This window comes from Chroicocephalus ridibundus, chromosome 8 (genome assembly GCF_963924245.1).
Source record: "Chroicocephalus ridibundus chromosome 8, bChrRid1.1, whole genome shotgun sequence".
NCBI lineage: Eukaryota > Metazoa > Chordata > Aves > Charadriiformes > Laridae > Chroicocephalus > Chroicocephalus ridibundus.
In genome coordinates, this window is record NC_086291.1 from 47,542,722 (window position 1) to 47,568,008 (window position 25,287).

Sequence of the window (25,287 nt, forward strand, 5' to 3'; positions counted from 1 at the left end):
GTGTTTTTCTAATCCTTATAATTAGCAATGAAGACACAACTGACATCTCTGGGATTTTGGATAAGAGCTTCTGTCAGCACGTTCTTCTCTCCTTTCACATGTAAGTAATCCACAACACACGTTTAAACAATCCAGGAAAAGTAATTTGGGAATTAGCAGGAACTTTACTGAGCAGATCATAATGGGATATAACATGTAAAAAATTTTTTAAATGTACAGCCGTTGAAGGATTTGCAGATAACTAACTGGGACTCATCAGTAGATGCTGGAGGTGTGCAGTCACAAATCAAAATTGAAAAAGAGAAGGTACAAAACAGAGGCAAAGATAGAGGAAGAAGAGTCTCAGAACACAGGATTGTTAGAAGGCTGATGGCTTAGGAGCGGGATATTTTGAAAACTTAGACAACTAGATATGTTGGTTATGATGGTGACAATTTTGTACATTAACCATTTAATTCATGACCAAAATATAATTCAAATTGGCCCTATAAGATCTTTACTTTAGATGTAGTATTAGGATTTATAGTTTTTGTCAATTTTCATGTTGGACAATTTCAGTTATATGCATAATCTGATGGGTAAGGTCATACTGTGGCATAAGTGCAGTGGGACCTGTTCCATAAATTTTAGCTGCTATGTAGTTAAAGACATATGCATGTACTTGAGCCCTGTGTTTGTTGAATGCTCAAGAAAGGCAAGAAGAATCTTTGAAGAGGTGTGAAAAAAAAACCACCTTGAAAAGTTAGGATGTCATCTGAGCAGGACGTTTGCCTTGCAGTGTCTATGAGCATGATTTGTAAGTACAGGACAAGGTTAAATACCTTGGGCAGAACCACGTCCATTGTATGAGAAATGGGTGGCAGAGACAGCAGAGAAATTCCATGGCATGGAACTTGAACAACCACCACAACAAGCAAGAACTGCAAAGTTTCCCCCAATTGCAGTACTGGGAAGGCTTTCTTTGCTTCAGCAGCAGCTGTGGCCAAAAAGTCAACTAAGTCAAGCAATTGTCAATCCCCAAATCTTTTTCTTTTCCCAAAGTATTTGTTGTAGCAATAATGCAGTAAATGTTGTTAAAAGTGTTCTAAAGCAACAACCAAACTAACAGTGTTAGCAGTTATTTCTATTTCTACATTTCTAAATAGGCCTCTTTTCAAAAGTGCCCTGTGCTGGATTGCCCACCTGAGGGGTCATTTGGTGTTGGATTGAGCAGGATGGGAGTTTGGTGCCTGAGGAAAAAGCAAGCCCCTTACGGGCTTCTCAAGTCAATTCCTCTGGAATCTACATGGCTAAAGACGTTTTCTTTTAGTTTTGTTTCTTCATAGGGGAATCATAGGAACGCTGAGAACTCGCAGCACACTGAGACACAATGAGGTTATTGCAAAGTGCATCAAAATAGCGCACAACCTGAAAGCACAAAGGATCCTAAAAGGACGCCTTTGAAAACAACACATATTCAGAAGATGGTTTTAACACCAAAAGTTGACAAGTAATATAATTCTGGCATCTTACTAAACCATTTTTTTTTCTGCCTTGTAGACTATGCAGGTAGCGGTACACAAGTCTATGAAAAAGTTCATAGCTAGCATTTATCTAGAAATGTTTTTTCCCCACTTTCTCTTTGAAAAATATACTTCTAAATGAACAGCATTGATAGTACTGTAAACTCCAGTACATCTATTTCAACCATGGCATAATAGATGTTTTGTCTTTTGGCTTGTTTTTAATGCACAGTGCAGCCATTACAAGTGTTATCTGTCATCATACGCAGTGTTGATTATTAATTTGACCCCAGATAAAAAGCAAGCATGATCCTCTCAGATAACCAACACTGGAATATTTTAATTGCAGAAATAGGTTCCATTGGGTTTTTGCTACCTAGGTAGGTATGTAGATAGATTATACAAGGGATAGACTGTACATAACTTTCCCTTTTTAAAGAAGACTGCTGAGAAAGCATTTACAACCACTTGGGTCTCTTGCGGACTTCTGTTTTCCTTAATTTCACATCGTATTTTGCGTCTACACTGATCAGTTGGTATGAAGGTTACAGTTTTGTGTGTTTGAATCATTCTCATGAATGTTTTGTTTCTGCACAGTGTGATGTAGCCTCAAATATAAAAATGCCAAACTTCATCAGCATAAAACAGAAACCAAATATTCACTGTGTTGATATTCCATGTATATGACCGATTTTACTATTTTCTAAGGTAGCGCGTCTTATAACATGCTGAAATGGGAGTCCAGGACATGCATGAGAGCAGACAGGAACTATGCATATCTAGAATTTCTAGGAATCCGGGAACAATTAAAAAATTCACGTAAATCTATTCTGCAACTGTCTCTGCTCCTGTTGTTCTGCCCAGAGGCAGTGTTATAAGGGCAGGAGGTAGCTCATGTCCTTCTCTGAGATCCCACAAAGCTGCACCCTCAGTTCTAGGTGAGGAACAGGGGTGGGAAGGCACATGCACTTCCTGCGGACGGTGCTGCTTGCCTTTAATTCATGAGGCATTTTCCAGTGTTCAGTTCCCCTATGTTTTGGGGGTTTTTTTGTTTTGGTTTTTTTTTTTTTTTTTGTTACAAATGATCACTCTTTTAGCCTATAAAACCTTGCACTTAGAAGTTTTTGAAAAAATTAGCACTGCCAGTAAACTCCAGAAGTGTCAGTTCTTCTTATTGTGCTCCTGATCTTCATTATCTAGACTTCATTGCGATAACAATGTCAATAGTGAGTCATCACGTGTGCACTCAGTTGAGCACTTTGCATTTGAAGTGAAAGCCAGCAGACAGCTGTAAGCGTTGCAAGAGGAAAGGAATGTTTCTGGGCTTTGTATTTTCTCACTAGGCTCCAGGGGCCAAACTGCAGTGCTTCAAATGTATTCTCATACAAGTGGTATAGGAGTGATGACCAAATAATCTCACTCTAATATTCAGTCATTAGCGGTCAATAACTGTCACCTTATTTAGCTGTTGTTGGTTGCACATCACTGGTTTATTCTTATGAATTCTGATAGATTTTTTTTTTTAATGCTAAATAGGGTAATCCCTCTTCCCAGCTGAAAAACGTGGTTAGGTGTGAAAGTCCCCAAAGCAAGAAGAATTACTGGGAAAAAATTACAGAAGTGTAAATCAAGAAAGTAATATTGAACTTTAGAAGACAGCATACAATAATATGACACTTTATTCCACTGCTGCCTGAGGTTTATATATACTACTGTCACTTTCTTACTGTTCTCCACCACTAGTAATTTTCTTTCAATCTAATTTTTATTTCCCAAGGGTTTGCCAAGGTTAAAAGTGCTAGAAAACCAATGACTATTCACTTGCCAAAGGACAATAAATTAAATTAACCGTTGTTGGTAGCCAAGTCAGGTCGGAACTATTTATATGTAAATAGGTGCAAAACCCTGATGGCATAGTGTATGATTATTAGCAGCTCATTGCAGACTCCATACTGAAAATTAAAGACACTGGAAAAGCAATGTGTTTCCTTTCAATTCTGCCTGCAAGAAAAACATCTGAATTTCTGCTTTCACGGTAGCTTGTTATTAGTGGCCTTCCTATGCCTTAGAAACCTAATTATTCAAGGTCAAACTTGATGGGATCTTTTAGTAACTTGTTTTATTTTAATTATCTTTTCATAACCACTGTATTAGTGATTTCCATTGATGGTACTAATGTGGGTAGGTTTAATATGGGCTACATAGTTCTTGTGTTGTCCAGGAAATGAGAGCTACTGCAAGTGGTATTTAGTGACCACAGCTGTGTGCTGAGGTCAAACCCCTTAGTGACCCTTTCCCACATCCCATTTTGGGGACCAGGTAATTCACCTCTTCATACCACTTTTGTGTGCCACATCCTTTTCTCACAAGATCAAACTTAAGAGCATCAGCGTCCTGTAGCACAGTCCCAAAGAATTAGTCACATCTGTATGGCCTGCTTAGGGCAGTTTGAGAGCTTTGCTTTGGTGTCAAAAGCAATAATAATTTTTGGGGAGAGAGAATGAACCAAGTGCAGGGTCTTCCGTTGCCGTCAGCGAAGAGGGTGCTGTGCTGTTGCTCAAGCCTTGGGTTTAGCTGTGTTTGTCCACCTTAACTCTGTCTCAACCTCTTCCTAAAGCATGGGGCAGGACTTGGCCATTGGTTCCAATGCTGACGGTGAAAATGCTGCCTTCAGGAACGCAGTGATGATTTACAGCTGTAGTGATGAGCATGGTGGTGATTTACAGCTATGGGCCAGTACTTTGGTATGAAAGCAGAGAAATGCAGTCCTGGAGAAAAACACCTCTAATAATATTAGTATTGGGGTTCTTCCTTGAATTGTCAGTGTACATTGTATTGTACTGAGACTTAACTAGTCTTCTTCCTGTTTGCCTGTAATTACTGTGTATTTGATCAAAGTTGGGGATTGTAAAGCTTTTACATTGCTGATCTTTATGAGAGTACAGAACTGCTTTTTGTGAAGTATGTTATGCACTCCCATTCCAATTAAAAATTATTTTTATTGTTTTAACTTAAGGATGCAAAGTGTGGCACAAGAGAATCAGCGCTGATTCTGTTGTGAGCAGCAGCGACATACATGCTACTGTAGTGCTCTAGGGGTTGAGGATGCAGTGAGCTCTGCAAAAGTGCTTCCATTCAGGGCTCTGCAGGCTCTATGTTTGAGCAGTTACTGAAGAAGGATTATTATTCTTATGTGGAATTCTAAAATTACTGTCCTAGATAGACAGAGATAAAATAACAAACAGCTCTTTTGAAATTAAGACCCTAGGCCACAGACCATTCCTCCCCACCCCTCCCCGCCAAGTGGTATTAAACTAACAGGTAATGTAGATGCTGGGTGCTGGGCGTTTGCAGTTTGGACCACTGAATCACTTTAAGCTGCTTGTGTAAAGAGTGTTTAAGGTGAATAGTTTAAATTCAAATTCCCAAGGCACTATTTGCACATATAGATCAGTTATGGAGCACCTCTAAGGTATGTGGCCAGGCATTTTGAAAGACTCACTCATGGCCTGTGTTATTTGTTGCCCAAATAAGATAAAAACTATGGTCCCAAGATATGCCCTGGGAATAAGGTACCCTGACTAATGAATCTGGACATGCTGAACACTAGGGCCAAGAAGTAGCTTGCTTTCTGAGGATTTGTATGCTACATAGGTTTTCTATAATAAATACCCTCAGTTAGGAAGCTCTTATTGACTTTTTTATGCCTTTAAATAATTCTGGGTTTTTTTCATTTCAAAAGAATCTGGTTATGTATCTTGATGGGAAATAGGATGTAGTGAAGTATCACACATACAATGGGACATTGGGAGAAGTAGAAAGGGAACACGAGGCTTAACTGTTTTCTCATGTGTACTATTATGGCAATGGGAACCTCTACCTGAGTAAACATACCATAGCTCAGAAATTTCTGGACTATCCACACTACTTTTCTGAATAAATGATGCTTTCATAAAACCTTAAGACTATAAGTAGAAATTCTGTTATATGCTCTGTGGTATATATATATGAATTTTCAGTAAACTGAGGAGTTGATCAATGGTCTCAGTGCAACAGTATTCAGCAGTCTACTTTCTTGTTAATTCCTGACAAACATATGCCTACGTGTACTTCTTGCAAATTTGTTAGAACATGATATTCTTAAGAGAAAAAATCAGTGTCTAGAACTCACCCATTTCCCAAATTAAATTGATTTATAGAGAACGTATGTTTCTTTCCAGATGGTTAGCTCTGCTGTTGTTTAGTACAAAATCTTTTCTCTACATTAACATTATAAAATTATCTTCTTTTTCTTTGTGGCATAAAACTCAATTTTCATGAGTATAACTAACAAAAATTGAATGTTATTCAAAGTGTAAGTTTGATGATTCTATTGTAATGTGTATTTTAAAAACATGTTCAAAGATGCAAGTACACATTTGATAAGCAATTTTTAAAAGATTCGCAAATTGTTACACTGTTATTTTTGATCAGACAGATGTATTTTCTTTACCACTGAGTAATTTCAATGATTGGCATATTCAGCTTCGAGGATATTAAACTATGAGAAAATTGTACCTATTAGAATGATCAGAAAAAGTACCAAATATTTAGAAAAATACCTAATTACAATCCTACCAGCTTTGAATTGAAACCATTACAGGACAATCATAACATCAATAAAAATATCTCATTTAAAACAGAAACTGCAACTATAAAATATTCATTATTCTGTCATTAAAAGAGAGTTAAAATGTGTGTCTCTGATGAAAACTCTAAAATTGTTTTGTTCGTTTGAATAGGATGAGATATTTTGCTGGCAGCCCTATGGGCAAATCCATACAGAAATTGTTTAAACATCACATCAATATAGTTTAATTATGACTAAGCATGCCCCAAATAAGTAAATGAGACAGACAAATAGCAGCACAAGCATGTCTTTCTGTTCTGTGCTGATACTCTGTGTTATTTCACACAGAAATATGCGGAGGTTTGTACAAATTAAAAGGAGTACTGTGGGCAATTCAGGCTTTGCAAGATGGGTTTTTCATAGTATACAGCTGATCTCCTTTTAACACCATCCTTTTCAGGGCATCTGAGAGCTTTCAACACCACCCAAGACCAGCCCCTCTCTGCTTGTAAACAGTTACGTGTCTTGCTTGTATGGTTGCATGAGAAAATAAAAATGTTGAATTTATTAACATTCCCATTGAACATCTAGCTCTGTAAGCATATGCCTGAGTACTGACCTTCCAATTTGTGCTTAACCTCATTCAACGTTTGTCTGATTTAAGATCGTACTTTAGTACTTAATTGGGTTTAATTAGTTTATCCTGCAGATTATTAAGCCCTTCCTAAAGGCCATTGGGCACCCAGTTCTCGCTTCTATTGGTAGGAGTTTCCTCTCATAGGCAGCTTGCACGTGGCAGCAGGTCGTGGAGCTGGGAGTGTAGGTTGGATTTTAACAGGTTTTTAATAGTTCTGGTGTTTGGCGTTTAGCCTGGTGAGAACTACTTTTCTCTGAAGTGTTACTAGACAAGCCGTCTTCAGTGGCTCTAGGTTGCTCTAGTCTGGCCATTGGTTTACTGGATATAGGTAAGTAATAACAAATATGATACAGGGAACTCATTAATTATCTGATGCATAATGATAATGATGATAATCTGATGATTATCTCTGCATAATATTTGGTGTTCCTGCAGTGTGACAACCTCTATGCATGGAGGATTTATACTCCCAGGGTTGCAGCTGAACAGAGGTGTCAAGTCTCTCATTCCTAATTTGTAGAGGGGTATTGACTGAGTATCAGTCCCTAATAATTCAACTTGTGTGAGGCTAGTTCTCTCAAGCCATTACAACTTTAGGTTTACAGTACATCAGGATACCTGCAGCATCATAGTGCTATTGGAGCAAATATAATCCCATCTTTCAATGGTATTACGACTGGCTACTTACAGTAAATGACATGTCCATTAAAACACATGCCAGTCTGCACACTAATACTTGAAAAAGCCCGTGTGTACGCAACAGGCATTGATTTCACATAAAGCGTCCCTCAGTTCAACATATCCTGAGGTTAAAATTGAGACACAATGAATATGGCTATAAAACAGGTTCTTTAATGTTTTCTGTTTCTATAAAATTAGGTTCATTTTCTTCCTTAATTCTGTTTGGCCAAATAGCTATCTGACTGTCCTATAAAATTTACTGTGTGAGGTACTGCTATAATTTTTTCAAATAAAATTAATATCTCATTTAATATGGAAGTTATGGCTAAACAGTTTCTGAAAAAAAACCCACTCCACAAAACAAATAAAAAACCACCCCACTGATTAGCAGTAAATCTGTGTATTTCAGGCATTTCTAATTCATTAATCACAGCTGAATCTAGATGCAACTGAGCTATAATGTCCTGGGAGGAGAATGGTCCTGGGAAGAACTCTGGCAGAGAATTTTCCTTAGATATTTTTCTTTCAAAGCATCTTTGGTTTCCCACAGAACATCTCAATAATAAATATCTGCAGTTTTTGCTTTTGCCTGAGTGGTGTCATCCTGTGCATTGGTTGTGCAAGGCACGTATAGAAGAAATAGCAATAAAATACTTTTAAATGTAAGAACAACAATTAAATTATTTTGAAATGGCTAGGAATTCTTTATCCTTGTGATAATCATGTCTGCTATTGCTGCAGGTCAACAACTGGCCTTCAAAACTTTAAAAAATCTGCCTGTCAGAAAATATTTTGTTATTTCACTTTGTCATTGATCACACATAAAAATCTGTCTTCATAAGGTTCTGAGAAATTCAGTAAAATTCACAGATTACAGAGGTTAGGTGTCTCTCGTCTCTTCTTTAAAACATATAGTTGACAGTCATATAAATAATTAATTAAAATGCCCTTGTCTGTATGTTCCCTTGTTAATATTAGGAAGTGATTTGTGATCATGGGATAATTAGCAGATTTTTGCCTATAGAATTCCTTTGAAAGGGCGACTGTAGACTGAAAATTCCCTTAGATGTTTTTAAGCAACAAAATGAACGATTGAAAAACACTTTAAAATGTGCTTTCTTCGCTCTGCATTTATGTGAGTGTATTTCTTCAGTTACTTAACAGAAATCAAGATATTCTATCCTGGGTGTAGGTGATTGGTATATTATGATTTTTGCTTTCCACATCATAATACCGCATGCTTACAGACTGCAGAGGTTATTCCACAATAAAACTGACCAATGTGGAACCTATTTCTTTGTCTTTTAATTCCAGAATTTCACAGACTTCCTCAAAATGAAGCTTGCTATGCAAATTTTCTTTTTTATGACTTGCACACTTTGAGTTTTCCTTAATGCTTCAGTAGAGCTTGGATGAAATATTTGCAGACATGAGTGTGAGTGCTCTTGGCGGGATACATGAGTGAAAAATCAGAACTTGAGAGGTGCTTTAGCTGCATAATATTGCTTGTGTCAGTGGCCATCTTGATTTGAGCACTTTATGGATGGATGGATGGATATGGCTGTTAGGAGTTCTCAGGTCTTCACTGTGAAGCTTGATTTTTTTTTTTTTTTTCTTCCTCTTAGGAAGGCTGCAGAACAAAGGCTTGGGTGCGGGAGGGAGCCTCCTCTGTGAACTCTCTGCTGAATGTGGGTAAAGCCCACATCCCATGTTTTTGGAGGTCAGCAGGGATCCTTGGAGAAATTTGCAGAGTTCTGACTTTAGAAATCAAGTCCAGCTCATCTTCAGAAGTCAGCTGGAATGGGATGACCACCTCAGGGTGAGTCTGCCCTGCTTGTTACCTGTTGGTAATTTAAGCTAGGGGTCAAGGGATGGGCAGTTCGTTGTGGCGGGTGGATTTCAAATGGTGGGTTTGTGCTGAACCCTGAGAAAAGCTCTTGCATGAGGTGCAGCATCTTTTGGCTTCCTCAGGGGTCAGCAGCCAGTAATGTGCGTCCCCCATAGGTCAGCCCACATGCTGGGAAAATGAGCCACCGCCAGCATCCTGCCCTGGCAACAGCATGGCACAGCGGGGAAGTTACTGAGCTGTAGCTAGTGGGAACTTTGTGCACAGGCGGATGGTCAGGTATCACATCGCAGGGTAAAGTGCTGCTGCCTTGTGCTTGTGTGAATAAAATCCCAAAGCTGCATGTTGCTGAGAGCTTCAGTCCCAGTTCGTGGACATACTTGGTGCAGCAAACTCATTGACTACTCTTTTCTTTTTTCTATTTATCTTTTATCACTGCTTCGCTGGTTGCATTTGTTCACTTCTCTTGTGTCTCTGCCACTACGTCTGTGTCAGGGACAGGTGACAATCAAGAAACCACAGACACTCTCAAAGCTTTTTAAGGAAGACAAAGATAATCATATAATTATAGTATTAGATCAAAGAAATTGCATAGAGAGAGGCTGAGACTGAAAATAGGTAATAGGAACCAGAGAAATCACTTGATTCAAAAGTATTGTAACTCCTAAACCCCTCTGCAGCTGGCTATTTCCTGATTTGCATTTCAGCTTTTTCCATTGCATTGCTTTTTGAGAGTGTGCCGAGTTTGCCTGCCAGGCACACAATGTTTAGCTTTCCTCAAAACAAGAATGAAAGAGAGTTGTTTTGTGGGAGGGAAGGGCAACCTGCAGCGTTCGACAACCACCCTGGTGTGCTCCAGTGTGGGCACCCCGCGGCAGCAGCTGTATGGGTGATGTTTGAAACGAGGAGGGTGTTGTGCCCAAGGACCTCTGCAGTTCTCGCCCGCAGCTTCAGGCTCTGTCCTTACAGTGGACGCAGAGGCTTGTCTGGGGGGGTCTGTTATTACGGAGTGCCAGACTTAGGTTGGCCTCACAGAGGGGCCAAGTTTATAATAAATATCTCCCAGAAATGCATCAGTTATTCTGAGCAACTTGAAAAACGTATTTTGAATTGTTATGCCTTTGGTGTCTGCAGTTTTGCTTACTGAAGCAATTCTGGTATCGTCTACTCAAGGTCGCTGGGGTTTTGTTTTTCATTTTTGTTCTGTAGCTTTTTATATTGTTTCCCTGTCTTTCACTGAATGGAAGTCAATACCACATAACAAGATTAATTTTTTGATATTTTCCCTCCCAAAAAGAGATATCAGAGAAAATTTCTTTCCCTGTGAATCTGCGGTGCCTTTGTTCCTCTGTGAAGAGCCCCACCGAGGCCCCACAGAGGCTGTGGCCATTGCTGGCCAGGGCCCCAGTTCAGCTGTAAGAAGCCAGGACACTCTGGGGACGGGTGGCTGAAGGGCCGCAGCTCCTCCGGCTACCCCAGGGTGCGTGGGCTCTGCCTGTGGGACAGCAGCGTGGTGGCGACCTGTAAGCCGGTGGTGACCCTGGTGCTGGTGGCCAGGGAGCCAAGTGGGGTCTGGGGATGCTGTGGAGCTGGGTGACGCAAGGAGCCCTTTGCAGGGTTGGAGGAGGAAGTGGGGCAGTGCCTGTGGTGGGTGATGGCATGTGGTAGGACTGATCCCCTGGGAGCAGATTTAAGATTTTAATGCACTTAGCCAGTGTTTTATTTGTGATGTGGAACGATGTTGGTGGGGATCAGCAGAGCTGGGTACTGGAGTGAGTTGCTGTGCTTGTGTCTCGTTGTCATCTTGGGCAGCAGCGGGAGCAATGTGTGAGGGCAGAACGGCATTTGCCATGCTGCAGGATTCCCTGGTGAGGAGCTGACCTCGGCCAGCCTTTAGTTATCGTTCTGGCAGTGATGAGAGGGACAAGGTGGTACCACCTGAACCTGCTCCTCCCCTGGCAGCTGGGAGCTGCCCTGGTCCTGCTTTTCAGTGTGGTGAGACGGGGACCACCGTGATTCCCTGTGCTGAGGCTGCAGAGCAGTGGGGGAGATGCTGCCCCATGCGTGCTCTCCTGCCCTGCCGCAAGGGCGGCCTCTCCTTAAATGGTGCCATGGCTCCAAGAGCAAGAGGTTTGGGAGTTGAAAAGTGTGTAGGAGGGCTCCAATTCCACCCATGGATCAGCAGCAGGGTGAGCATTCAAACTCTGGTAGGGATAACAGCCAGGAGCGGGGACTGTAATACATCAATAAGCTTAAACCTTAAAAATGTTTTCAAAGAACAAACAAGACTTGGCTGTCTGCTTTGTTTTTGTCATGTTAAATGTGAGTTTAATTTTAGTTATTGATAGTACATCAGATGGTACTTTCTCTTTATGTGGAGCTTTAACAACTTGTTCTGGAAAATGACGCAGTATTCCTGTGCTTTTTTGTTTCTTCCTCCCAAAAATGAGATGCAGTTGTTCTAACAGCCTCTGGCAATTTGGAGAGGAACATGCAGGTGTAGTTTGCTTTGCACATGTTCCTGCTGTGTGCAGGGGTTGTTTACTGCTCAGCTGAACAAATTGCTGAGTGTCCTTCTGGATGTCTTGAACTGTTTGGCAGAGAAATCAGAAATTATGTTGCTAGGACTTTTGTTTTTCACTACATGTGAACAGAAACAAATAGTTTGGGAAGGGTCAGTGCCCGCTGTTCCCACAGAAGCTTCGAGGAAAATCCCTTCTGGCGTTATTTCTACAGAGGTCTGTGTTTTTTCCTACTCTGATCAAGATGAAGGACTTTCCTAAGTGCTTATATATTTGCTAATAATAAGTCTCCATAATAGAGGTCTGCAGACTCTTTTTTTCCCCTTTCATATCTGATTTGGTTGAACTGTTTACTTTGGGGTATTTTTATCTTCCCATTACTGCTACTTTTTTTTTTTTTTTTAAGTGAATAAATGCTAGTCTTTGAGAGGTTAGAAACAAATAAATGATACCACATTTCAGAGTCAGAGCAGGACCGATATCTGGTTACACAGTTTTGCACATAAATGGGTACTTTTTCTTCTCTTCTGCATTTGCTTTTGCATTTGTAATGATTGGACCAGGTACCTTCTGTACTAATTATCCTGCATTTCTCCCCATTGACCCAGACCTCCAGCAGTTTCAAAGCGGCTTTCAGCTCTGTAAAGAAACGTGGTTGGTAGGTGCAAATAGCAATGCCATGGGGAAGTGTTGACAGGCAAATGCTCATCATTGTACAAAACTTTCAATGCTGTTAAGAGAGAAAAACACTTTTGGAAAGATTGTTGTGCAGAAATACTGAGCGAGGCCAAGGCTGCATGGTGGCTCTTGCCCTGCCAGAAGCTGGAGAGCAGAGCTGAGAAAGGGGAGATGCTGGCTGCTCCTAAGGAGGGCTCTCTCCCCTCCTATAGCTGTTGTGTTATGGGGGCTATGAGGCATAAGTTCTGTATTTCTTCAGTTTTGCTAGACTGTGTCTTCAGTTAGCTGGAGGAAAAGAAAGTGAGCATTGTGATGCTGCACGCTGGCTCACTGGTGCTGGCCTCAGCTCTCAAAGGACTGTACCTGTTAGATAGGAGAGGGGATGTGCTGTGCATTCGACTACCTGGGTCTTAAGGAATAGCAGCACAGCAATATTTAAAGTGGTGAAAAAGAATCTTACCCTTTGTTATTGTTTTGCTATCATCCCCCACCCAACTATGGTTGAAATAGCAGGAGGCAGCAGGTGGGAGTGAACTTACTTGCTATATGGGCCCGCTGCTTCTGAAACACTAAATTTTCATTACATCATGTCATTGTAACAAGTTGTCTTTTAATTTAGTTGTAAAAAATCGTACTGAGTATGTAAGCTGGAAGCTAGACCAGATCACTGACAGGCTGCAGTAATTTAGAAGCTTTTCAGGGAAACTCCCATTTTTCTCAGGGTTTTCTAAGGTTTGTTGTTGTTTTGTTGTGGTTTTTTTTTTTTTTGTTGTGTTTGTTTTGGTTTTTTTTGGTTCCTTTTTTTTTTTTTTATATGAGCCTTCTTTGAAATTGTGTTAGTCTTCCGTAAAGGAATTGCTGATGGAGGATGCGTGGACAGGCATTTTGGAATAGCAAAGGTTATTTCTGTAGTGAAAATATTTGAAAAATAGAGATTGTGTGTCTTATTTGCTATCTTTTATATATAAATCTATCTGCATATCGTATATACTCTGCAGCTGTGGACAGATACTGAAAACATTAACTGGTAATAACTAGATTGTCACTGGGAAAAGCTTTATGTACTGGAAGTACAGAAGATGTAATTACAAAGTTGTATTGATTCAAAGTGATGATCTTAAATACCATGAGCCTTTTTTTAAGAAAGCTTCACAGAAGTTAATCTGTGGTCACTCACTGCATGAGCGCAGTGATGATTTTTTTGTTTGTTTGTTTTTGGTGTGGTAGATGGACTATAGGTTTTGGCCTTGTAATGTATTTGCTGACTTCCAGCTATTAAATATTTGTGGCAGAATTCCAGAAATTTTCCATTAAGAACACATGAAACCTTGAAGCATATTATAATCTACAACTTTGCTAAGCTTTTTGCAACAAGAGAGAGACAATTTGAAGATCACACTGTCTGCAAATATTGTGCTTTTGTGTTTTTCTGTACAAGATAACACCCAAAGTTATTCTGGTTGAACATTGTTAATAGAAAAAACAATTTTCTCTTTTCTGTTCTGTCCTTCTCTGCAGTTATTTTAACTGTTTCCCCTACATAGTTACCTATAGCTTTGTATTTCAGTACCCACAACTGAAAGCATGGATGTGTTATCCCAGAACAAGTAGCAAGGGACTCCTAGCCTCAAGAGTTGAGAGTGTAAATAAAATAAAGACAGTGATGGCACTTTCTGTAAAATGGAGATCAGGCAGAGACTCGTTAAATTACTTGCTTGAAGTCACACTGTCCGTATGACAGATTTCAGTTTAGGTGAGTGGTGTTTTACAGCATCCGCCGATTCATTTATTCCTTAGTTAAACAGACACACTGATCTGTCAGTATCAGGAAATTATTTGCAAGGAAAGTGGAACTAGGGAAAAACCAATTCAGCCTCTTGTGAGTACAACCGCAGCATGTATTTGGAAGATGTTCCAGCCCCAGCCTGAAGAGATTAATCTGCGAGAAGCTCCAAAACCACACAGAATAAAGGGATGAGATAGATTCCCCAGCCTGAAACTGCAGTTGTTGTGCTGACCTAATCAGTAAATTCAACGTGTCTGTTGATCCCTAGTGACAATAGGGGAGATGATTCATCTGTCGTCCCTTGACATCCATAACTCCAATAATAACTGCACTAAAATATCCATATTGTATTGCAGTGACAGCCAGTGGCACTTATCCTCATGAAGGTGCTGGTACTGGGCTGGGAGTCGGGGTCTGCAGGATCAGCCTCTCACCATCTTCAAGTACTTGAAAACAATCTATGGGAGCAGTAAGTCGCACAGTGTGAGAGATGTGTGGTGTGAATCTTTACTTTGAAATAAGCCAACTGAAATTGGTTATTCTGCTATGGAAATCCAGTAGGAGTGATCTGACAAAAGGTCACCTGGCTTGAAAGATTTGTTACTGTGTTTAGCGATTGTAGACACCCTGTTGGAAGCTCCGTCAGATATGATGAGTGTGACGGAAAAGCATGGATACCACTTTAGAGGTTCTAGGGGATTTGTTAAATTCATTTTAGGGGTAAGAGAGGCCAATAGTAAGAACACAAGATAATAACTAAACAGGAGTAAGATAAAGTTAATATACAGATGGAAAAAATATTGTGCAGCTTAATTGGGAAGAGAATGCTACAGTTCTGTGGAACTTGATAGTTAAACCCTCACTGTAGAGGGATTTGAAGAGCATCCACATCTTTGAAAATGCTGTACGGGGGATAAAATTCCTATCACATTTATTACAATGCTTCAAAAGTAAGATGAGGAAGTGGTGTTTTCTCTCTGGGGTGCTTCTGCTAGACCTGAGAATGGTGTCAAAAAAAAGTGCCAATGACAGAGGTTTTATTCTTAATTTCCAAGCAGGAGTGTTTGTTCTCAAAGACTTTCCAGCCTGTTTGCATGAAGAGCAATCTCTTCAGATGGCCATGATCAAGGGCTGGAAAACAAATTCTCTTTCTTGAATGTTTCAGCCATATTGTAGATATATTAATGAGATGAAGTAGCACCTTGTTTGTGTCCTTCATTTCCCTTAACGTTTGTTAGAATGTGGGCCAAGGCCTGGCTTTCCTGTTCAGCTCTTATCATCGTCGGTCTCTGCCACCGATGCCGCTGTTACTTTCCCTCTCAAAACAGCTGTATTTGCTTTCCTCCTGTTGAGTCCAGTTTGACCATTTTGGCTTATCATACAAAACTCTTGAGGCTTTTATTCAGTTGCTAAGGAACTTTAAATCTGATCCTGTGATGTCTTATGCAGTTCATGTGTTAAAATTCAGATTAGGAAATGAATATATTTTGCTATTTTATTTCATCTATCATTAAGCTGTAATTTTACTTTCTGATGTCTTGTTATGGTTGATATACACTCCCAAATAGTTTCTTCTGCTCTTAAATCTCATTTAAAGTCAGATTATTTTTTTTTCCAAAAAGAAATATTGATGTCATCTTAAAAGCATGGTATTTATGTATGAATGCGATTTTTACACCAGTAATATGAAAATATATTGGCTGGCAAAAAGTATGTGCTTAACCTAAGGGATATAGCTTTATTTCCTATTTTTGCTCAGTTTTCCAACCAGAACATACTAACAAGCTGCTGGCTCAATATGAAATATATACATGTGACATTCAACGTCAGAGCTGGGTGAATTACTTGTGGTAAGAGACTTACTCATTTACTCTAGGGAAACTAAGAATCAGAAGGGAAGTGGAAAGGTAGTGAAATTTCTAACAAAAAAAGACAGGTCCCATGTTTGAGCACGTATATCTGGTTGAAGAATAAATTCAATCTCTGCTATAATCTAATATCCTTTATCTATGGGACTCCATTTGGAAAATAAAAGGCAGTTACAGACCAACAGGGAGGAATTGTGGGCACCAGAACTTCATTACAAAATAAATGCTTGCAACTTTTGCTTTGCTGCTTTGCGTAAACAAACATAAGTAGAGCAGTTGTCTGAACGCAGATAGCCACTCATAATGTATTCTTGACTAATATTAATAATTCCTTTACAATCTAATAGGAATCCTGAGAAACTTGTAAATTAAAAAGTTGCCTATATTACAGAAATTAGGATGAGACTTCAGAATGGAAATGTGTGATATAGAAATATCTAGATGGAAAACGGAACAAATGCAAGTAGTCTGCTATTTCTGTGCACAAAGGAAACTGAGAAGGTTCAAAGACACTTGCAGTTAAAATCATATTTAGGAATAGCTTTCTGCTTTTTCTTCATCTGCTTGTCTGTCCAGCTATAATTATCCATCCTCCTTTCTCCAATTACATGCTATATAATGTTTAGCAGCTATTCCAAGAAGCAGCTTATTCCTGTGTGACAAGATTTAATTAAACTTCCAGTGAAATAATTAGTGAGGGTATCTCAACAGGCTGTTTAAAATCAATGCAGTACTGAGGACCAAATGGAGTTAACACTGTCATCAAAGATCAAAGTCACCAAAGAACGCAACTGAAAATTAACCCCCTAGCAACAGTCTAATGAAGAAGCATACTGAAGCACTTGTAATTTTCTGCCTCTTGGGTTCTACCTACAAATTGATTTGACACGGAAAATTTCCCTCAGGAAGCTTAAAAATGGTAAATTTCCATTAATTACATAGCAAAGAATGTTCTTTCTACAATTTATAATCCATTAGGAATTTTTTTGTTTTGGTTGCCTCTTCCTCCCATTATCTATGTTTTCTGCTTTGCCAATGGAAATTGGCTAGAGGTTGGTTTGCGTGGTTGCGTTTCCTGTTGCATCGTGTAGCTTGAAGCACAGAAAGGAGCTGAGGAGAGTTAAGTGCCTAAAGCATGAGGTTCCTCAGGCACACCAGAAATCCCAGCCTGGAGGCATATTCTTAAGTACCTTAGATCTCAGGAGGCCAAGACAGCATCTTTTCCTGGTAATGTGTAGTCTACCATTTAAGTAGGATGTTCTTATCCCTTTGTGGGGGATAAGATGAACCAAATCCTAGCACTGCCTAGGGACTATGCCTACGCAAATTTAATCAGTGATTGATTTCTGCAGGAGCTAGATGAAGGTGCCTTGTTCAGCAACGCAGGCTGCGATGCAATTATTTCTCTGGCACTAGTTGTGCATTGCACAGAGCTGCTGGGGGGGCTGGCTGTGAGCGGTCAGGATCCTCAGAGCCACGGGAGGAAGTGGGGCACGCTTTGCTCTTCCCTGTGCCCTGGATTGGAGAGGGTGCTCCGGTGGAGATAAGTCTGCAGAAGGAAATGCTCAAAAAACTTCTCGTCTAGTTTGCGTTATGGGTCATTTTTTTTCTCAGGCATTGACATTTTATGGTTCCCTCTCTTCTTTTTCAACATCATAATACACAGTTAACTTCTGGAGTTCATAGCTACACAATAGCCATAAGCTTGGCAGGATTTTAAACTGGCCTTTTATACCTGTGCGAAGGCTCTTTAAAGCTACAATATCAAGTGTGGCAAACATGAGTTTGGCAGATGACAATGGCACAGCCGCAGGGCACAAGAGAGCAGTGCACTCTGGTTCTTGAGGGAGGACATTCCTACAGGTGGAAAAACGTGACTGCCTGTTCTGGCTGCCCTGCCAAGCCCCTTTGAAACAGTTGGAGCGGGCCAGTGGGAGGCAGGATCCTGAGCTGGCCTGGCTGGCCAGTGGTTGTTCCTGTTAGAGCATCTCTAATGCTGTGACCTCCTTGTTCCGGTGGCACATTCAGTCTGTTGTGCTCCTGTGCCGGGAGGAGGCTGGGACGATCTCTGAATTTCTATAATATTTATAACTGGACTCTGCTGATTTACATTGCCCGATGTGCAATGGAAAGCAGTGCATCCCTGGGTAGAAACATGATTACAATATCAAGAGCTGCAACGAAGGGAAGAGATTTCGTGGGTATGTGTTATGCATCGCAGGTTTGTCATCTTTTTTGAACTGTGCTGTGCTTGGGTTGAACTGTGAAGATCTGAATAATTTATTCAGAAAGTTATGCTAACTCTGTATGGCACTGAAACACTGAAGATTAGTAAATAATTAATAAAAACATTTCGTCTGCAGCCATGTCCTTGTATGAGTCACTCAAGCCTTGCTGAATATGCTGAGCAGTCAGTTGCAATATTCTGTGCCTGCAGCATCAGGATTCCTTCACCGTTTCTGTTCTGCAGAAAATAATTCCTTTAAAGCCTCTTTAAGAATTTCAGCTAAATAATTAAAATGAGGAACGATAAACTATATTTGTGATATGCAGATAAGTATGTAGATATGTGTGTTAATTTATAAATACAGGTATAGATAAATAAAATTGAGGACAAACTGTAAGCAGTAGGAGAAGAGCTGGGACTAAGTAGGGTCATGTACAGTCCAAGCAGGTGTGGTGGAAAGTTATTGCGATCTAATAATGCGTGTTTCCCCAGTGACTTAGCACCTCCAAAGCAAGTCTGTGTTGAAAAACAGCTAAAAGGCTGGGTGTTGTTTTTAATTTTGAAGTAGGGATTCAACAGCAAAAACTTAAGCTTAAAAATTACAATATCTGCTCTTAATGGAGGCGATTCTGTTCGCCTGCTGCAAGGGCACGTGCCAGGTTGCAGCAGCAGGAAATGAACATTTTCCAGAGCAGAATAAGATCTCTTTGTGTAGAATAGAATCCAGTGTGATCTTTGTACTTTGCTCAGGGTGGTTGTTTTGAGGATGAGATTTCTGGACTTCATTCTTTGGGTGATTTTCATTTCCATTTCTGTTTTTCTTAAGCATACTTAAAAAGCCAGAAGTACATGTTGTTAATTCACATTGTTAAATATCACAGTCCTTTTTTTACACCCTTTTAAATACTATTGACAAAGACAACCCCCTTTTTATAATAAAGGGTAGTAACTGGAAGGCTTGAGCCTCTTAAATTATCATGTGTGTCACGCCGTTCCAGTGACTGCATTTTAAGGTGCTCTTCCTTCAATATATGTACAAGGTTAAGTCAAAGCATTGACTGATGAAATAAGTATTCAGCACAACTCTCATGCAATATAGGAGTGGCAACAGAAACAAGAATTGCTCATCTTTGAAGGTGAAAACCTGATCCTGTTAAAAAGCCTTTACGGCTGAGAGTCCTCACCCACATTCATAAATTTTGTTGTATTCAAGTAGGGGGAGGCTGTGGTGTGTGGTCTCTTTCTCTGTCCCACAGAAATCAGAGGTATTTTTAAAAGAATAGTTTTAAATATATATCTGAACTAATCCCACTTAATATACCTTATGGCTATAATAAAGTATTATTTTAAATATACAGTCAGTTCTTTAGATGTTTTTACTTTTATACACTTAGAATTATTATTTTATGGTCTGATTCATCTGCAGCCTCATACTTGTGAAAGAAAATAAGCCCCTTGAATTTATTTGGCCTAACTCACTACTTTCAAAATTAATATTCAAGAAGAAATTATTTGTTTGATTTGCAAAGAGTTGGTACGCATTCTCACAGGCGTCTAACACATTGTCTTCTCACTTAATGCTTTACAGCTTGTGTAGTAATTGAAGACTTTCCCCTTCTATGAATCCAAAGTGCTTTGCAATTTATTTATTTTTTTCCTGGGCATACTCCTGAAATATTTAGGTATAGGATCTAAAATGGGTCTTTTAGCAGTAATAATTACGCAGGGTGGAGAACTGAGATTTACAGGGTAATGAAAATGACATCTGCCTAATTGATGGAGGGAAAAGAAGAGGATTTAAAGAAAAGTCAGATTTTTGTTCTCTTACCTGTTCTCTTACCTTACAATTTGGAAAAAATTGTGGGACAATGTTGCAATCACCTCAGTAATCATACTTAATTGATATAAGGATACCCACGGTGTAGCTGCCCTTTCGTTAGGGTTTATGCATACAGCAAAAGCATTTTCCTAAAGGCCCCTCGGATAATTAAAAGAATGTCTTTGCCATAGCAGGCTTTGAATAACGATAATGTCCTAGGAGGTTATCATCACTCGCAGCAACCATGATCATCATCTTCAGAGAATGAAAATATACTTAACCGGCAAACCATGCTACTCTGAGAATGAGCAAGGGAGACGGCACGTGGGCATGTTATCAGGCTGGGCGAATAACAATATACTTACAACAAACTTGTCCCTTTAGTGTTGAGGGTGGAGGACTGCTTATGAAGGCAAGGAGCGGTGAGGTCAGTGGGCAGCAACTGCATGCAGTGCCTGGAGTAAGCTTGGGTTTGCTGGGTGAGACTGCTCTGCCGTTAATCTAGCAGGGCTCATTTGTAATGAGTATTCTTATTTAAGGAATATTCTTAGGGCAGTTACAGCTATGTGTGGAAGGGCTTGAAGTATAAGACCTGTGGTAGTATGTATACAGTGGTTTGATTGGGTTAACCGCAGGGTGATTGGCTGGAGCACCCAGGACACCCCATTTGCTGCAGTTGGTTGTGTCTGCAAATTTCCAAACTGAGTGGAACTGTTACATAGGCAGGCTCCAAAAGACATTGTGTCAGTATATAAGAAAATTGATATATGTAATGCAGAAAAGGGAATGTTACAAGCAGTACTTCTGTACAGAACAAAAGGATGCAATTTTTTGCAGCTGAGTGTCTGTGACAATATACCCTGTTCCCACTAAGTTCTTAACAACTTTGTAAACGACGAGAGTGGAATTTTAGATCACTTGAAAAGATCTTGAGAGATCCCTACGCATTCTGGACAATGCCTGCCCCAAGGATGGCATGGGCCATTGCAGCTGCGAGATGACATGGAAGGTTCCTCCACAGCAGAACTGAGAGGACTCACTTGGTTTCCTGCCTTCTTCCTTGGGTCACCTCTGCCTTGTGGTGAGCTGTTTCAGTGAGCTGAGCTGGCAGAAAATTACTTGCCTCATTTCCCTCTCCTTCACCCTCCCCAATTTTTTCTGCAGCCTAGTCTGCAGGCCTGAATCCTCATCACCCACAAGAGAGCGAGGGAAGGTGCCAGAGCCTGTCTGGGTGGGGACCTGGCGAGTTCCTAGAATAGTTTAGGCCTTTCTAGTCGGTCATCTAGAAATATCCTAGTGGGTAAACTACTGGACTGATTGATTTGTGGTAGTCATAATAAGGGAGTTCGAAAAACACTGGTGGCAGGAAGGAACTTGACCTGACCGAGACAGAAGGAGTAGTCATGGGAACAGTAGGGAAAGACACATTCAATAAACAAAAGGCCAAGGCAGCAGGAAAGGGCTTAGCACCTGAGACATGTTTCCTCAAGCAAATTTGAAATATCATATATTTGAAGTATCAGTATCATAAATACCCAGGTGTCTGAAGGTATCTGTCTTTCAAGATGCTGAGGTTAAAACCCAGAAGAGCAGAAGGAAGTGGATGCTTTTCATTGTGATGGAAGATATAAACAGACAAAGGCAGGACCAAGCCTATTACTGAATACAAGAGTGAGCCTGCACATCTGTATGAGAACACCTGTCAAAGCTGCAGGTGTTATGGTTATTCCTCTCAAATATAAATGTCAACAAACTTTAAATTAGTATTTAATAAATCATCAACACCCTGCAAAGCCATTTTTAAAGGGGTGGGTACCCTGAGTCAAACAGTTCTGCTTCGGTAGGAGTAAAGGTGTAGGGTTTAACACAAGACAGAAGGATATTGTTGGAGAAAGAATAAAAGAGTTGTTTCTTCCTCCAAAAAGGATGAGAATTACTGGATCAGGAGATTATCAGAAGTAAATATTTGCCCCTAAATTCACTGTGGCTGAGTTGAGGAGTCATATCGTATTAGAGGGAATTGTAGAAACAGAAGTTTTCTCCCTTTGACTGTAAATTTAAATTTGCAATTACAGTTTTGGATTAGAAGCCATCTTGTTGGAAAAGCAATTCACATGCATAAATCAAAGTGCCGTCACATTGAAGAGAGACTCCTGTGTCACAGTATTCTTGTAAAGACGTATAAAATGTATACTGCTTCTTCTCAGGAATGGGGAACAATGGACTGTGACACTTGTATTTGCATGGCTGCAGCTTGATTTTCTTTTGGCTCACGTCCTATGTGGAGCACCAAACCACAAATTTATGTGGATGTTTTCCCGATCTTAGTGCCACATTACACATTAAGCATGAGTTTATCTACCATCCTGCTGCTGTCCAGCCTTCTCCCTTTGGTTGGATCTGACAGCAGGACCCTTTGCTGAGCTGGCTCAGCTGGCTAACATGGCAGAAAAAATTTAATTTTCATGGCTGGATCCTGCTGGTTTCATGAGCTGATTCAGCTCTGCTTGGGGTCTGACCAATGCCAGAGCTGGAGCAATGGGGCAGGAGGAAGAGGAGGTATGTGCCAGGGCAAGAAGAGAAGCAGTGGGACCTCTCTGTCCAGCACAGGTGAGCTGTTTAGACTGATACTGCTAGGAGAGCCTCTCATCCCTGTGCTGGTACCTTTTGAGATGGGCTAAATCAACAGCTGTTTGATGGTCACTTCTAGGGTAACCAACATAAGTTTACGCTATTTTTGCTTTAATTCTGAAAGAAAAGTTCTCTTTGGTGTAAGGAAGCTTTTTCCTGTTTCCACTTCAATATTGCAATACAGATACACAGGGGGTAGGGTAAGAAGAGGGAGAAGAGGAGAAGGGGGGGAAAAAACCCCACAACTCGTGAGTTGCAATAAAGACAATTTACTAGAACAATAACAGAAAAGGAAAATAACAGTAATAATAATAAAAGAGTATAGAAGACACAAGTCACTCTCACCACCTGGCAAAATGGTGAATTGGCACTGTCCCAGGCAGTGAGCATGAGTACCTCCCCTGGTATTTATATTCTGAACATGACAACTGTGGTACAGAATATTCCATCGGCCATTCCATTGTTCTGTCTATGCTTCTTCTCAGCTTCTATGGGAAGCTGAAAATAGTCCTTGAAAAATATAAACATTACCTGGCAACAACTAAAACAATATGCATTATTGACATTCCTCCTTTCATACCAAATCTGAAACACAGCAACCACTAGAAAGAAAATTAACTATCCCAGCTGAAACCAGGATACTTCTTAACAGAATATTGTCTTTCTTAAGATTCTCTTATTTAATAAAATGGATAGAGTCAGGTTAGTAGGACTTGTTTATAATAATTTACTAAACAGCATTATAATTGCATGATAGTCTATATAGTGATTGACATCACTGCTTTACCTGGGATTATAGTTGGTGGCGTGCAGTCTTGTTACTGGCTTTGTTTCTCCAGAGAGCTTTAAATTTAGCTGAAGCTCTGTTTATTTTGCCACTTAAATGCTTTTCCCCAAACACCTGCTTCCCTGACAATTGTTCTTAGTCATATCTGTCATCTAAGGATTTTCGAGCATTTGAAGCTAAATCTCCTGGTGATTTTCTTCTCTTGTTCTTTGTCTTTTTTTTCTCTTTCAAGCTGTTGCTATCAATACTGATTTTAGTATCTGTCAATTTAATTTCTTTGCCGCAAGTACCTTATATAATAGCTTACCATAGTGTAAATGCAATGATTTGTTACGTTTTTATACTGCTAGAAGTTTACCTGTCTGGAAACCTAAGTCTGATTAATATTGTTTATTAAACTAGTGTCTTCATGACATAAAGCAGAGAGGCACTAGAAAATGCAAGAGCTTAGTAAGCTCCGGGCAAGAGATAATGGCGCACGCGCTGGAGGAGGGGAAAGTCTCCCAGGGAATGCACAGGCAGATCAGGTCACTGAAGTCAGAGTAAGTATTCATCAGTGCACTTCCAGTTTACAGTGCTTCTGACAGGAACATGCTTCTGATTATGTCTCCAAGTCACATCAAGTTTGCAAACCGTTAAGGTGCGGGACACAGACTAAGGGATGCCTGAAGGCAGTGGGAAGCAAAACAGAATAACCTCTGACCATAATACATCAGTATTTGGGATTTTTGCATAAAGTGCCCAGGTTGGACATGTAATACAGCATTTGTCTAAGCAGTCTGTGGCTGATGAAAGAGCCTGTGCATGTTAGAGATGAGTGGGTTAAGTTTTAAAAGATAGAAGGTTGAGACATGAGCAGATGAAGACAATATATGATCAGCCTATACCTCCTTTCAAAAAGTTAGCCATAGGGCAAAATATAAATCTTGGTGGATAAGTTAAAGATGACTTAAGGCTGTTGTCAGTCACTTGGTGAGGCTGTGCTCCTAGAACAGCTGCCGCTGAAGAGACCTCATTTGCTTTTCATACCTTTGGAGTGAAACTTTTCACATGCTCTTGATAGCTGCTTTGAAAGATTTCTTCTGAGCCCATATGCCGTTGTGCCTGTTGATTGCAGAGGGGAAGATGGCAGCACTGCTTTAGTGAGCAAAACTTAAAAACAATATTTTTTTTTAATTAGTAAAATGTGTATCAGTATGACTAATGGTCCAAAGGGAGAGCAAGGTGATTTTTGGTTTTTTTTCCTTGACCATCTTTCTGCAAATTCAGTCATTCCCCTTTTCTCCCCTCCATCAGTCTTTAGGTCAGTCCAAGAGGGAAAAATATCCACAGGTGAAAAGTGAGACTTCTTAATACTTGGTGGCCCAGACAGCAAACATCTGAGACAGTTGGTATCTAAAAATATAATTTAGAGAGATGAGATACTGGGCTAACTGCAGTATAGAAAAGGAAATGTGGGGTATCTGAGGGACTGTATGGGATAGGAGGCTATGTGTATTGGCAGTGTCACGTGAAAGTGGGAGAGAATGTCCTGTCACAAACTTGGAGCAGTAGATGGGATAGAAAGTGAGATTGTAATTTTCTTAGTTTTTGTGGAATGACAAGGATGAAATCCACAGGCAGTTCCTCATTTTCATGAACTTGTTTATCCTTCCACAGCAATAATCCTTTTAGAAATGCTCTGCTTACAGAGC